The following is a 14,015-nucleotide window of genomic DNA, read 5'->3' as shown; positions in this document are numbered from 1 at the left end:
GAAGTGTATTCCACCAGGACTGAAATAGATAATTTCCTCTAATTTAAAGGTAGAATAATCTGTTTTCACATATAATTGGATACTTTATGGGATTTTCAGTGGTTTGGACCAAATGAGAAATGCAGTTCAACTTTGACTTGGGTGAGGAAGAATTTTGTTTGTGATAAGGGAGAAGGCAAAGGGCACTCGTACCATTTTATTCAAAATAAACCGCTTAGAAAATTCTAGGAGGATTAGAACTCCCCCGCCCCCCCCCCACATGGATTGCAGGGAAGTCTTTGCTCTTTTCACGCAATTCAAAGCCAATTCCCACCGAGGCAACAATTGCATAAGGAGATGAAATATTTTATACCAAAAGAGAAACACTTTGAATGTTTCCATATTTTGTTACTATAGAATGCTTTTCTCTCTCTCTCTCTGTCTTTCTTTCTTAAAGCTGATGTTCTTGGTTGTTCAGGCAAACTTCTAACCAGACACACCTAGAATCAATGGTGAAAAAAATGGTGTTTCACCCCCACCTCACCCCCGCCCACACTGAAAGGTTTAGCTGAACTGAATATCCTGATTTTTGATAAGAGGGTCCCAGTAAGGATGGCCGTGTTGCTTTTTACAGATAATTTCCCCCTTGTATGTTTCCACTGGCAGCAGAGTATCACCAGGCCCCGCGGGGGGCTGTGAGGAAAGGGGGGCTTTAGCATTCTTTGGGAGATTCCCTGGTGTTGGGAATTCTTTAGGCAACGATATTACAATCCTGACTTTTGAACTGTGCATCTGACAGAGGATTTTCCATTCTTTTCTCGCCCAGAGAAGACCACGATAATGGTAGCAACTACAGGAACACCAGAGGGAAGGAAAAAGAATGATGATTTTTAGGACGCCCTGAGCTCTCTTGAAAGCACACAGAAAAAGACGGCCCCTCTATCCTTTTTGTTTAAGCTGAAGAATGAAAAGAGTTGCTAACTACTACTGATACCACTGCTCTTAGAAAGCACTCTCTAGAAACAGCAGAAACCTTCTGTAAACAGCCGGAAGCGAAAGTTTGCAATGTGGTTCAAACAAGAAAGACTCTAACATATTCACGGAGGATCTAATCAATTTAACATTGATCAAGAAAATACTAAGTAGCAGTTCCGTGACCTTAAGCACTTAATCTATTTTGCATACGGATGTAACCTGGGCATTTGGAACAGTATCTGACACATGGAAGGCTTTCAATAAATATTTTGTATATAAACAAACAAATGAATATGGAGATTGGCCTTGCATAAAAGAGGAGAGTCACAGGTCCCAAACTATTTTTTGTTATTACCTTAGTCTTAGTGTAGCTATAACATTTAACTTGCTATTATTGCTTTATTTGATTCAATAAATGACCTTTCCTTTCTGCTTTTTTTTTCTTTTCTTTTTCTTTTTTTTTTTTTTTTTTTTTTACCATTTTTCTCTTCTGCTTTGATGTTAATTTGAGGATTTTTCCCTCGGCTATGCCAATACTCACATGGACAGGAATCTTTGACTCACTTAAGCCAATTTCTGGGTTTTTTTTTTTGGTTGTGGCATGTGTGTGCACACGTGTGCATGCCTGTGTGTGTGTGTGTGTGTGTGTGTGTGTGTGTGTTTTCTTTCTCGTTTCTCATCAAGTAATGACTTTTCTCTGTGAAGGCTGTTTTTCTGAGACATTTTTATGTTTCTCGATTTGTCCTCTTATTCATTTTAACTGCTTTCTTCTGATCATTTTATTTTCAACCATTGTTTTTTTCCTTTTCCTCCAACTCTCATTAGTAGGAGTAAATATCCCCCAATATCCAATCTCATTACCTTTGTTTAGGGTAAAAATGAGAATTTCTTCATAAGTAAACGGCACATCATCCTTTTCTTTTTTACCTTAGGTACGTACTAATTTGTTTTGCACACTGCAAACAGCTCAAACTCTTTCCCATCTCCTTTTGCCCCAATTTGCAAATGTTGGTGGTGTTCTCGTAAGTGTCTTCTTTGTACAAAAAAAATGTTTTATTGAAAAATAATTTCTATAAAAGAAAGTGAATGAATTAAAACTGTACACTTTGAAGAGTTTGAAATAAAATCAAGACAGTAAACGTATCCATCACCCCTAAAAGTTCTCTGACAACCTTCCGCAGTGTCTTTGTCGGGACCCTTACCACCTCCAGTCTGGTCCCCAGGGAACCACTGATCTGCTTTCTGTCATGATAGATTAGTTTGCATTTACTAAGATTTTAAATAAATTGGAATAATACAGTCTAAGGCACCAGTGGGAAATTTTGTCCTTAAAGTACTTTCTACTCAACACTCACAAACCACAATTCATGACCTTTCCTATCTAAAGGTAAGCCTCCTGGGGTGCTTTCTATGTCCATTAATAAAACTCTTTTATTAAAGATCAAGACTCTTCTTTTAAGTTCATTTATTTATTTTGAGAGAGAGAGAGAGAGAGAGAGAGAGAGAGAGAGAGGAAGCACAAGTCAGGGAGGGGTAGAGAGAGAGGGAGAAAGAAAAAATCTCAAGGAGGCTCCACACTGTCAGATGCAGGGCTTGAACCCGCAAACTGTGAGATCATGACCTGAGCTGAAGTCAGACGTTTAAGTGACTGAGCCACCCAGGCGCCCCAAAGATCAAGGCTCTTATTCAATTATTCAAGATCAACACTGGGGCTGTCCTCAAGGTTCCTTTCTCTTTCCTCACGTCTCCACAATTGCCAGCTGTGCGTCTGAGATGTTACTTTCCTATCTCCGCACTTCTTCACCTGTGGTGTAAATTTCATGCCTATTACATACACTACTTCAGGGAATTAGACTCAACAACCTCTCTCGATTTAATCCTTTCACCCTTCCTGTGCACCTGGCCTTTACCCTATGCTGGTTCCCAAATGTACATATTTTGCTGCTGCCAGTTTTCTGGAATACTTTCCCCTCCTGTATCACTGGAAAAGATCTGCTTTTTCCTTAAACCAGTCTCCAGCATTCCAACTTATTCTGAGATCTCCTGGCCCAACCTTGCATGATGAATCATTTTGTCCTCTGTTCTATACAGCTGACCACATTATGCTATGTCAGTTATTGACTCGCTTAACTGTAACCAAGTGCAAAGCATAACCAAGCTTAGTGTGTTTCACTAGCAAGGATCGAGTCAAATGTCGTGGTTCTTTGAATTGACAGAGCTCAGCAGGGTGGTTCTTCTGCCCCACATGTTACTGGTTGGTTCTGTAGCAATGGAGGAGCTTGGCCAGAGTGAGGCCTGTCCTCCAGCTGCCATATAGGATCACTGGTACCCATAACCGTGGAGCCACCTCCACTTTTTTGCCTTCTTTTATCACTCTTCCTCCTCAAGATCAGACACGTTGTCCTTTGGAATGTTGCAAGCCCTGTTTGCATTGCTATTATCTTATCCCAGGCCATCATGCCTGAACAACTAGCCCAGGAGCTTCTGGATTCTTCTCTATGCCCTACTTTCTCATTGAATCTAAAGGAAATACTCTTTCCCAATACGCCTCTTGGAAAAACAAAGCTCATCAAAGTCTCTCTCCTGTGACACCCCCCTTTGATCAGAAAATGCCTAAGGCAACTGGTTGCTGCCTAGGAATCTACCGGTGCCTCAGGGCAGCATTTCGCATAGAATCTGCCTCAGTTTCACCTGCCAATGCCAACCTCTACCTTACCAGTAACCTCAGACAGGCCTGACTCCTCTCTGATTCTTGGATCCTCCGTGATCATGATGGGCTCAACCCGAGGCTTTTCCCAAGAATTTGATGCAGCGTTTTCTTGGAAAGCTTGCAAGTTTTCTCCGAACACTGGCATATCAATAGATTATTTTAGGTGAAAGATATGGAACTGTGGTCAAATGATTTGGGAAAATACTTGATTAACTAAAATTCAATACTTTTCATGACCGTGGAAATTCTCAGAGATTTTGTTATGCTTATATGCATGGTGTCTCTCCACGGAGGAAATTTAGTGTGCACCATTCTCCAATTTTCTTAGACATAGAAACCCTTTCCGGACACACTGAATCACGCATAATGCATAAAACATGCCTGGGAACCTGCTGTTCCACTGTATATTCAGCCCAACTTCTCCTTCATGCTTATAACACTTAGTACCTCTGTGGCTAATTTGGGTACTTATTTATATATCTTTCTTCTTGCATCTTTTTTTTTTTTAAATCACCTAGCACAGGGCTGTTATACAGAAAGCATAAAATAAATACTTGTTAAATGAGTAAATAAACTTTACATTTCACTGATGAAAAAAATTGGAAAACTTGGAGACTGGACCCAAATTTCTTGACTCCTACTCTAGTATACCAAAGTATTTTCCAGCCAACTGGCTACCCAGAATTAAAGTTTTTATAACTGACTCCCAACTTTGTGGGCCCGCTGGAATCTGGGCACGCCCTTATCTTTAAAGACCGTAAAAGGAGCAGTTCATACAGCAGTCAGAGGCAGATTACTTAGATAATGCCTTCATTTTTCTCTGGAATTTGGGCAATTTCCACAAAGATAGTCTCATTATGTTCTCTAATTTACTCAAAATTACAAAGCATCGTAGAAATATGGACCTATGAGTGGGTATATTTGCCAAAAGACAGAAAAAGGAAAAGGGGTAACAAGCTTTTTGTGTTTTTCTCAACTACTTAAAAAAAACCTATTTCATCTCTCAAATTGTATTGGTAGCTTTTCTGCTTCATCACATGAATGTGGAATTTAAGAAACAAAACAGACAAGGGGTGCCTGGGTGGCTCTGTTGGTTAAGCGTCTGATTTTGGCTCAGGTCATGATTTCATGGTTTGTGGGTTCGAGCCCCACCTTGGAGCTTACTTCAGATGATCTCGATCTCTCTCTCTCTCTCTCTCTCTCTCTCTGCCCATCCCCCACTCATGCTCTGCCTCTCCCTCAAATAAACATTTAAACAAATTTTTTTTAAGAAGAAACAAAACAGATGAACATACGGGGGGATGGGGAAAGAGAGAGGAAAACAAGCCATGAGACAGAATCTTAAAGACAAGGAAGAAACTGAGCGTTGATAGAGGGAAGGGGGTGGGGGATGGGCATTAAGGAGAGCACTTGTTATGATGATCACTGGGTGTTGTATGCAAGTGATGAATCATTGAATTCTACTCCTGAAACAAATATTGCCTTGTATGTCAGCTGAGTAGAATTTAAATAAACACTCAAAAAAAAAAAGAGAAAACAAATGATTAACAGCATATGCTCAAGTAATCTTTATTTAATCACTAAACAACTATTTACTGAGGACTCATTGCCTCCCAGGCTCTGTGGTAAGTGATGCGGTGACCGCCATGAATAAGATAAAGACACCAGTGAATATGTAATCATGATAATGGTCCATGCCACACAGGAAAGGTGCAGGTTTCTGAGTGTGCATCCAACAGCAAGGACTTAACTTCGTTTCAGGGCCATCAAATGCTTCCCCAGGGAAGAAATAACACTTTTGAAGGGCAAGTTAAGACTCAGCCATAGAAACATCATGGGAAACTGAGAGAAGGTCCGAATGTGAGAAGGGGGCTGCTAGAGTTTGAGAAACTAAAATAAAGTTGAAAGTGTAGAACGAAAAGGAGGCAACAGGGCCAGCCTACAGGCCAACAAATGATATCAGTAGCTAATCTGATCCTTCCCTTTCCTTTTCTTTCCCTCATCACTGTCCCAGAGTGAAAGTTTATATTTTTCTCCTAAACGCCTTTAAGCAGGGTTTTACTGAAAAGCACTGCTGATAAATAGAGTAAATTATTCTGAAGCTCACCGCCAACTTGTTAGAAAACTTGGAGTCCTCCAACAGAAGTTCTGATCTGTGAGATTTACAAAAGTCTCCTTGGTCTTTGAGTGTGATCATCAAGTCAGCCCGGATGCCTGGCCTGGGGCCCAGATGAATGATCCCCGTCTGGCCTAGGGACGATTTCCAACCCCCCCCCCCTGCCCCCAACTGCAGTGAGATGAAAGTGTTAATTTTTTGCCTAAAGTTTTTTTTTCAGCGTTGCTCTGCGTGGCTGAAATGGTGTATGCCCTTGACCCCAGGGTGGAAGCTTGTGAGTGCTGGGTGGAGTCCAGAGGACGCACACATTGCCGGTACTGTGGGATCCACCTCAGCATGATAATGGGAATAAAGTGAGTCGTAATAAAAGATGCCAGTGAAAGGAAAATGAAAAAAAAATGTTTAGATTAAATGAAGTCCAACTTGAATCTTCTGATAGATGTTCTGGAGAGGAGATTTCTTTTTTTTTTTTTTTTTAATGCTTTATTTATTTTTGAGACAGTGAGAGAAAGAGCATGAGTAGGGGAGGGACAGAGAGAGGGAGACACAGAATCTGAAGCGGGCTCCAGGCTCTGAGCTGTCAGCACAGAGCCCGACGTGGGGCTCGAACTCACAAACCGCGAGATCACGACCTGAGCCGAAGTCAGACGCTTAACCGACTGAGCCACCCAGGTGCCCCTGGAGGGGCTATTTCTAAAAGATTATCTTAAAAGCATTATCGATGACTTAAATATCTTTAAAAAAATATTAGAGATAGAAGGATTAATCAAGGGTCTTACCATTCAATAATTTTCATTTATCCATGATCTTAGAATATGTAAAAACAATAAAGATTAACAGGCGAACTTTGTGTTGGAGGGTCCCTGGCATAGAAGAGAGAATGCCAAATTCCTGCCTTCCTTTCCCCCTCATCCTCTCTCCTCTCTTCCTTCCTTTAGATCTACACTGCCTCATTCCAGAAATTACTCATGATGGCTTATAAAGTCACATTTGGTAAAGCACTTACTGAGAAAATGGGAGGAATCGGAGAAAACGAAAGGAGATTCAAGTCAAAGCAGGAACCACGTGAGCACCTCTCCCCACCACACTTCTGTACTGAGCTTGGAGCTTCCGACTGCCCAGAGCAACATCCTTAAGATAAAAATGAACCAAATGCCCATTGGCAAGGCCAAGGCTCAGGGAAGTGTCTCTCCTGTGTGGTTGGTAGGGGTAATGGTGAAAGGCAGCTCATAAAGAAAACATGCATGCTACGGTAAAATGTTCAACATCATTGAAAAGAAATTTTTTTTAATGTTTATTTATTTTTGAGAGAGAGAGAGAGACAGAGTGTGAACAGGGGAGGAGCAGAGAAAGAGGGAGACACAGAATCAGAAGCAGGTTCCAGGCTCTGAGCTGTCAGCACGGAGCCCGATGCGGGGGCTCGAACTCACAAACTTCAAGATCGTGACCTGAGCTGAAGTCGCTTAACCAACTGAGCCACCCAGGGGCCTCTCAACATCATTTATGATAGATGCAATCATGAATTTTGTTGGTCTGTGTTGAGTCCGAGTTCCTGATGGTCTCCAGTCAGATTCCTTCAGGTCTGCAGTTTTCCGTTCAGCAAACATAGCCAAAGAACCAAATTTAGTCCTTTTGTGGGTTTCTTTTCTTTTTCTTTTTTTTTTTTTTTGGCATTTCAGGGGTAGATAGATGAATGCATGGCTCTCCCATTGCCTTTCTAAAGACTGGAAAGCAACCAGGGAAAAGGAAGTCTTCACAAATAATTAAAACGTAAATGTGAAGGAAAATGAAAATTGAAATAGTTAAAAAGCATAAGCATTAAGCATAAGCCATCCCAGTGTTAGGAGGATGTATCTTACAAATCAGAGAGGATGAGGGGGGGCAGGGTGGGTATGGGGAACAATAGACAGGAAGGAAGTCAGTGGTGCATGTCCTTAACATAGTGGTGTCTCTGCCCAGCCAAATCGCGAGCAGCTGGGAGGGGCACACTCGGAGAGAGGGACCGGGGACCTTGCCCAGTGACCTTGGTCAGGTGAACAGCTGTTACCTTTTAGGGTGCTCCTGGAGGTGGACCCTCCACCCTGATCAAAGAGATGGCTGTGCAGGCAGGGTCCCACCTGCTGATACGGGTAGAAGGGTCTTCCAGTCCTGCCCCCGTTAAACGGCTCTCAAATCTGAGTAAACCAACTGCTCTACAATGTGGTCACTTCCATGCTGATGTTATGGGCAAAGTGCAAGAGAAGGATGAGAAGGATTAAATTTGGGGCCGGTTTCTATGTTGGTTCAATAGTTGGAGAAAGTGTTAGGTGTTAATGTTTATTAAGAATAAAAAAATACAGATTTGTTTTCAAGTCTAACTAATCCATGAAAATCTTGTATTGTTTTTGTTTGCTCCATACTTTGAAAAATAACACTGGTGGCCAGCGGGGGGGGGGGGGGGGGGGGTTGGGGAACGCTGGGTGGCTCAGTTGGTTGAGCATCTGACCATCTGACTCTTGATTTTGGCTCAGGCCATGATCCCAGGGTCAGGGGATCCAGCCCTGTTTCAGGCTCCACACTGAGCGTGGAGCCTGCTTAAGATTCTCTCTCTCTCCCTCTGTCCCTCTCCCCTGCTTGCTCTCTAAATAAATAGATAAATCAATAACACTTTGGTCTCACATGTAGTGTTAAGGTGTTGGCATTTTTATAGGTGCCTTGCAGTGGGTCTCTGTGGACAAGTAAGACGTTCACCTGAAAGGTGTGATCAGAACTGTGTTGATGGAAAATGAGAAATTAGAATAATTTAAGAATTTATATCCTTAGGAAATACCAGGAATGTGTGATATTTTGTTAAAGAGCCCTTAGGTCAGACAGATTGTCACCGACGACCTAGGAAATCTGGCCACATGCGGTGTACCTATAGCTGTCACAGAAGCATCGTAAGGACCTGTGTTTACTCTCCAAGGTTTCTACGTCACCAGATTATTTTGGTACAGGAAGCAGGGCACAAAACTGCCACTTAACGGATGACTAGAATCATTGGAGACTGTCATTGGCTGAATGCTTGTGGCCTTCAAAATTCATATGCTAAAACTTAATCCCTAATGTGATAATGTTTGGACGCTGGGACTTTGGGAAATGACTAGGTCACAAAAGCAGAGCCTTCTTATAGAAGAGACCCCGTAGAGTTTCCTCATCACTCTGTCAAGTGAGGACACAACGAGAAGACTACTATCCATGAACCAGGAGGTGGACCCTGCCAGATACTAATTCTGCCTGCACCTTGATCTTGGACTCTAGAACTGTGAGAAGTAAATGCTGTGGTGTATAAGCCACACACACCCCCACACACCGCCCCGTCTACAGTATTTTTGTTATAGCAACCTGAACAAACTAAGACAGAGACATAGAATTGTGTTTCTAATATAATAATATGATATTTCTAGTGTTCACTAAGATGTTACAAGATTTGCTATACATTGTAACTGTGATGTTGAAAAACCAAATTTTCATCCTGGCGTAGAGTGTTTATGAAAACCAAAGAGATTGGAATTGCGATATCACACGGTTTGCAAGGTTGTTTTTGACCAGAGAAAGGGAAATGTCTTTAAGAAGAAAATCCCACACTTGGAAGCAGGAAAAGACAGCAATGCGACTAACAACCATGGCAATAAGTTTACATTTAATACACTTGACCTTCAACGGATAGAGGACTCTTTGTGTTGCCAATTATTTAGCACCGTGTGCCTGTTCTTCTCTCTGCTTTTACTGGAGGCAATGTCTCCGTGAGAATCAGGCCGTGCTTGTCAGGGACAGAATGTCAGATACATGCATGTGGACTCATGCTCTGAAGGCTGATTACTCATTTTCCAAAACTCTGAAAAACAAACAGGAGTTAAAGTGAGAACCCAAAATGTTAGCACAGGTGTTCTTTACTACTTTTAACAAACGAGATACTATAGTAAATGGATCAAGGATAAATTAATAACATAATAAATTTAGTAATGTCTTAATTAATGTATTAATAAGTCTTAGATTTTAACTTGACAATTGATAGGTAAATAATCATCAACAGATCTCTTTGAAGTAGCCACCATGACTTTGGAGTGGGAAGCCACCATGACTTTGGGTTGAGGAGCATAATGGTTTGGAGATGGTAAATAAAAGCATCCAAAGATGCAGTAAAAATTTTGTGCAAATCCTAACCTTGCTGCTAATGAGAAACTGAAGTCATATTTGTACTTTGAGAGCAGTTGATACACTTTTTTTCTGTGGAGAAATCCATCTCCAAAATACATAAAATCAATGAGTTGAATTCTATATTTTTTACAAATAAAGCCAAAATCACCTGGAAGGACTTTGAAGTCCTCTGAAGTCACTTAAAGGCTAGTGCAACGTTTGGTCGCATTACTGGAATAACCACTGCCCGAGACAGATCATCAGATAGCCAAAATTTAAAACAAGGCAAGCAGAGCGAACCGCTGAGCCGCTGACATTTAATTGGTGTCAGAATGAGAAGAAAAATGAAGAGGTGCCCAACATTCTAAGACGAAAGTCTTATCTTCTAAAATCGAGTAAAATAATACAGAAAGCATAAACATTTTGTCCTTATAACGTACAATGAGAGAGAAAATTTGCCATATTGTAAGTGAGGGGTAGGCAATTTTTTTTTTCTTGTAAAGGCCAGGTAGAAATGTTTTTGGCTTTGCCAGCCGTACGGTCTCTGTACCAGCTATTCCATTCTGCCATCGCAGCACAAAAATAGCGATAGACAATACTGAAGTCAATGACATGGCTGTGTTCCAATACAACTGTTGGATTTTTTTCAAAACCCAACAAAAATTGGCAGCGGGCTGGATATGGCCTGAGGACCATAATTTACCAACTTCTGTTTTAGATCATGAGAAGCCTTAATTGTTAGCAAGAACAGATCACAAGTCAATGACATACAAGCCTTTAGCTGCAGTGAAGCCACAGGATTTCATAACTATTTGGACCAATGGTAGAAATCTCCAAACGTCTTAGAGTAATAGGAATATGAAATTTTATCACCTAAATGTCAACTGATATCTACTTTGCACAATATGGCAGCCCCTGGCCACATGTGACTATTTACATTTAAATACAAGTTAATTAAAATGGAATAAGATTTAATATTGAGTTTCTCAGTCACATCAGACACATTCCAAGTGTTTGATAGATACATGTTGCTTATGGCTGCCATATTGGACAACACAGAACAGAGACCATTTCCATCATGGTGGGAGTTTTACTGGACAACACAGATCTAGATTATACAGACAGATTCAACAAACGAACAAATAGAAGTTTAGCAGTGTAGTGTCTTGCTATCTAGCAACAGGACTCTTCAGTGGAGCACCAGAATCCGATCTGGGCTCGTCTGCCTCTTGGTGTCTGGTGCGTAACAGGAGATAATCAGCCAACAAAGAAGAAACAAGAAAGCTCTCTGAAAATGCGGCGTATACGGAGCCTAAGCCCAGACTAAAGTAACACCAGCTATAAAGTTACCTAAAGACACGACTGACCTACTCACCCCAGGCACCAAAATCGTGGTGAAGGTTGTATGGTTACAAGTGTTTCTGTATGAAAACTCCTGGAAGAGTTGCTTTTTTGTTTTTGTTTTTGTTTTTTTTTTTGATTTGGGGCTTTATAGACAACAGAAAGGTAAATAGAGAGTGTCTGAAAACTCCATGATAAACGAAGATAATTTCTTGTTTAGTGAATTTATATATAAAGTCAGGGTTTGTCTAATACTGATGTCAAACACTTACATTGGAAGGAGCAGAGAAACTCCATCCAAGAGAGGGTTCCATAGGATTGTTTCCTCCTTTTTTAACAGGATTGTGTCTGACTTGCTCTAAAAGGGAAGCTGTCTGGTTGGCCTACCTTAGTTAGGCTCTGTGGGTCTCTTCTGTCTGGTCCAAGCTCTTGTTCCTCACGTCACCACACAGAGTCTTTTTCTTACCAAAGTGTCTTTATTCTCAGTCTCTACTTGTATGGTTTCTGGAGACCCACCGCTAAGACAACATCTGTAGTCTCCAGAGACGTTGCTTCTGCAAAACACCTACTACCACTAGAAATGGCGTCTAGCGCCTTCTTTTGGACAGTCCTGCATCTTTCAGCCTCAGTAATCAGTTTTCTTTGTATGGACCTCTATATTCTGCTTTCGATCTGAAACTGCGGAGCTCCATCAGTCTTGACTCATTTTGGTAGAACGAGTACCTTTCAAACTGGGCTGGAGCCAAATGGGAGACCCTCTGAAACATGGCTCTTTCTAGAGAGAACTGTCTGCACATGGCTGAGACGCTGTTGTTTGGCAATTATGTTTTTACTTTACAAGTGAGCATTAGCATGTTGACCTTGAAAAGCCTCTCCCTGCTGAACTATTACCTTCATCCCAACATTTTTCTAATGTTGCCATAAGACACCTAATGGTATGCTTAATGTTAAATGCAGGTCTTAGGCTCAGGTTCCCTGGAAGAGGCATCGAGAGGAAGGTTTCTGTGTAGGAGGCTGCTGGGGAGCAGACCAGCAAGAACGCTAGCCTTATGATTTTGTGCCCTTATAAAAGAGATCCCATGAAGCTCCCTTGCTCCTTCTGCCGTGAGAGGACACAGAGAAAAACTATGGACCGAGAAATTGGCCCCCATCACACACCTATTCTGACTGCACCTTGGTCTTAGACTTCCAGACTCCAGAACAATAAGAAATAAATTTCTGTTGTTTATAAGCCGCTCGGTCTATGATATTTTGCTAGAGCAGCTCGAATAGACTAACACACTAGTTATAGGGATAAATGTAACGTCCCTGATTAGTGCCTATAATCCTCGAGGGCTAGAGAAAGCATCTGCCTGGTGCTATACTCGATATATAACACTTGAATGAAAATTGAAAATTTGGTGCAACTATATATGTCTAGAATATATGAAACCACAAACACTTGTTCATAGCTGCGACACTAAGTTATTTCATTTTCAGGTGCCTTTTTGCTTTCCAGCTACTCGGCATTATATAGAGATGGTCTTTAGATTGCTCTTAAGGGGTATGAAACCAAGCTATATGAATTTTAATTTAGCCTTTTACGACTGGCATTGTATAAAGTCACAGATATATGTCTAACGGATTTTTTTAAAATACAATATATTTCTTCAGGATATTATTTACATAAGGCATGTCAGCCTAGTTTTTAGTACTGCGAAGTATGCAATAGCACAAATAGAAGCAGTTAAAGACACCCAAAGAAATCAAAAGACCCTATCCAGATATGGAACCTTTGTGTACATTTTTACTCTGCCTTAAAAATAACTCATACTAATTATTTTAAAATGGATCCCTGGGGCGCCTGGGTGGCTTAGTCGGTTAAGCGTCTGACTTTGGCTCAGGTCATGATCTCGCGGTCCGCGGGTTCGAGCCCCGCGTCGGGCTCTGGGCTGATGGCTCAGAGCCTGGAGACTGCTTCCGATTCTGTGTCTCCCTCTCTCTCTACCCCTCCTCCGTTCATGCTCTGTCTCTCTCTGTCTCAAAAATAAACAAACGTTAAAAAAAAATTTTTTTTTAAATAAAAATAAAAATAAAATGGATCCCTGAGTTCCTTCAGCTGATAAAAATGGGTCTACTTCCAAATGAAGAATCTGTCTAAATACATTAAGGCAAATAACTTTTGTCAAAATGTGTTCCGTCGACCTGAAAATAGACAAACGTATACAAAACTTGCCAACATATAAATCTTATAATCTTATATTTTTTAGAACTGCCCTGAACTTCTGAAAGATTACTAAAATGCTGGAGGACCTGAGAGTCTGCAGAAATGTCAGGAAGTCACAACGCATGCAAAGGGAATACAAACACAATGCACGTCTGAATCAGAGAGCTATCTCTGTGGGATGGGAGACCCTGACCTCGTTTACTACACAAGCACACTCAGGCTTGTTCCTCCTCAGAGGTATTATTTTTCCAGAGATACTTAAGAAAACTCGTGCTTCTTCCAGAGATCTTACATTTCTCAATTCCTTTCTTGAACTTCTTTTTAGAAATTGCCCTCAAAACTTGTTCCACATTATTTTAGTATGTTCACTGTTTGTCTTCGGGTTTACTTTAGGGAATTACCAAAGTAATAAAATCACATTTTGACATAACAGTCTTGATCCAAAGTCAGTTACGATTAATGAGTAATTACCCATTTTCTACAATGGCTCGTAGGCTAGTTCATTCACTCACGTATGCAATTTTATCTTA

At 41.0% G+C, this 14,015-nt stretch overlaps 1 non-coding gene across 1 annotated transcript; it reads left to right on the top strand.

The window, feature by feature from the left end:
* Positions 1-13,120: 13,120 nt before the first annotated feature.
* Positions 13,121-13,205, top strand: TRNAQ-UUG. Its single transcript has one exon. It is a non-coding gene; the product is annotated as a tRNA-Gln (tRNA).
* The last annotated feature ends 810 nt before the right edge of the window (positions 13,206-14,015 follow it).

Source organism: Panthera tigris, chromosome A1, assembly GCF_018350195.1.
Source record: "Panthera tigris isolate Pti1 chromosome A1, P.tigris_Pti1_mat1.1, whole genome shotgun sequence".
In the NCBI taxonomy this organism is placed as follows: Eukaryota; Metazoa; Chordata; class Mammalia; order Carnivora; family Felidae; genus Panthera; species Panthera tigris.
This window is presented reverse-complemented; position numbering and strand designations above follow the sequence as displayed.